The following is a 2,419-nucleotide window of genomic DNA, read 5'->3' on the forward strand; positions in this document are numbered from 1 at the left end:
CGAACCACCGGAAATCTCGGATGATTATTTCTCACTTAGCTGATTTTTTTTCGGATGCAGATTACGCTGGAAAATCAACCAATGGTTACATATTGATGTAGGAAGCATCATGACGCAATACGAGATTATTGTCTGGCAACATCTTTTGGCGAGATCGGACAACGTGGATCATGAACATTTACATGGCGTATTACATTTACATGCGCAATTGGACAACGGAATGATGTAAAATGTCTGTAATATAGCGAGGCATGGACATCTTTCTAGCGTGACAATTCATATGCGATGTGATGACTACGACTCACAAGATGGCCAACGAACCTCATAGCAGGCACAAGATACCCGAACCCTGCGAAATATCCCAATAAGACAATTTTGTACTACTTACCGCATGATTACTTAAGGGGCGTCGGCACACTTGCGTGTGCAAGTCTTTCGTTAAACTATAGCATCATCTTGCTCGTATTCTGGAACGCAGAGATAATCCAAACGTCTTCCTTATGAGTCTCATGGATGGGGAATGCGAGCGTCGGCGCTGTCGGGTTCCGCTCGGGTTTCGATCGGGTCATGTGACTTTCCCCACGCCATTATGACCTACTCTTCGTCGCTTTCCCGCGCGGTTCGCTGTTTCCACTGTTTTCAGGGGCGCAATTCTGTGACTGTTTTTACACGCCAACCGACAGTTGTGAATGTTAAAAATCAATTCTATAATATCTATATCTGGTTCTACATTAAGCTGGTTCTACATTAGTTAGTATTAGCAAGCCGAACGTAAGTTTGTGTAATAGCCAATTGGAAGCTTGCATTTTGAAACCAACGCTTCATATTGGCTGTCATAACAAACTTAAGATCAGCTTGCTAATGTAAAACCGGCTTTACACGTCTCTTGTAATGACATCTACATCAACGGTCATCTTTGATGAAATTACAAATCATTAACAGTAAGTAACATAATTACATCATATAACTTTTCAAATATTTTTAATACATGAGATATAAATTGTCAATGTAATTGTCATACATGTGTAACGAAATAATGTGTAACAAATTTCGAAATGATTAAAAATCATAATCTTATATATCAAGTCCTTTGTACATTAATTGAATCAATATATATGCAAAAATTTTTATTTATTTACAATGTTGTAATAATATAGTTGTTAAATAATGTTGAATAATATAATATTAAAGTTAGAGAGCTATGCAAGTCATGCTAGAAATCCTGTGTGAATTTATTATATATAAACAAAAATAAATATCATAAATAAAAAAACCATTATAATATAAAAAAATACTTTGTATATATTATCCAGACAATATGTTGAAATAGTTTTTTTCAAAGTATTTGCTACTAATTTTTGTAGTAGCATGCCAAACATTATGTAAATCCTACAAAAACAAAGTAATATTCTATTTATTTTAAATATTTTCATAATAATATATACAAAGTATTTTATTTTGTTTTTATTGTCCATTTTGCAAGGTTATGTTGACTGAAAAGAAGAGAGAGACACAGTTAAATACTATCCTTGTGATATTACGTTGTTCCATAGTTAATATGTTTGACTGAATATTTTTTCCAATAAATTGATAATGACTTAACCCATACAGCATAGAAGATTGAAGCAATGTTGCAATATTATAGATTGCAATGTAATATTGCAGAGGTATTACAGAAATGTAAATTAACAATATGCCTGCAAAATGTCAGTAATATGCTTGTAATATTCCACAAACATTGCAAAACTGTAATTCTTTAATTGTTACAATAATAATAATATAAAAATGTAAGTTTTTACAATTTATGTAGTCTTTTAGTTTAACAACCGTTTTTATAATATAATAATTAATGTAATTTATTTTATATTAGGTGTACAACTTTGCTTTCGCCGTTTTTTTTCGAAATTCGAGGCTTTATTGTAAAAACTGGTTATACATTTATGATTCAAAGTATTGTCCATCGCTGGCCACTACTTTCTCCCATCTTTCGGATAGCGTACGAATCCCGCGTCGAAAAACTGGTCATCTTTTGAGGCTATCCACGAATCGATCCAATTTTTTACTTCTTCATAAGACCGGAAGTGCTGGTTAGCCAGGCCGTGTGCCATTGATCGAAACAAGTGATAGTCAGAGGGAACAACGTCTGGAGAATACGGCGGGTGGGGTAGGACTTCCCATTTCAACGTTTCCAAGTATGTCTTGACCACTTTCGCAACATGGGGTCGAGCATTGTCATGCTGCAAAATCATTTTATCGTGTCTCTCGTTATATTGCGGCCGTTTGTCTTTCAATGCTCGACTCAAACGCATCAATTGCGTTCGATACCGATCGCCTGTGATTGTTTCAATCGGTTTTAACAGTTCATAATACACTACGCCGAACTGGTCCCACCAAATACAGAGCGTGACCTTGAACGTCA

The 2,419-nt window shown here is 34.9% G+C and overlaps 1 protein-coding gene across 1 annotated transcript in view; it reads right to left on the reverse strand.

Annotated features, from left to right (window-relative positions):
- The window catches only part of LOC108690565 (activating transcription factor of chaperone), a 10,681-nt gene extending 10,134 nt beyond the window's left edge, over nt 1-547 (reverse strand). Inside the window, exon 1 of the mRNA XM_018197932.1 lies at nt 389-547. The gene's annotated coding sequence lies outside the window, so the exon portion shown is untranslated. The remainder of the gene's footprint in view (nt 1-388) is intronic.
- Nucleotides 548-2,419: the final 1,872 nt, after the last annotated feature.

This window comes from Atta colombica, unplaced genomic scaffold, assembly GCF_001594045.1.
Source record: "Atta colombica isolate Treedump-2 unplaced genomic scaffold, Acol1.0 scaffold33, whole genome shotgun sequence".
Classification (NCBI taxonomy): Eukaryota; Metazoa; Arthropoda; class Insecta; order Hymenoptera; family Formicidae; genus Atta; species Atta colombica.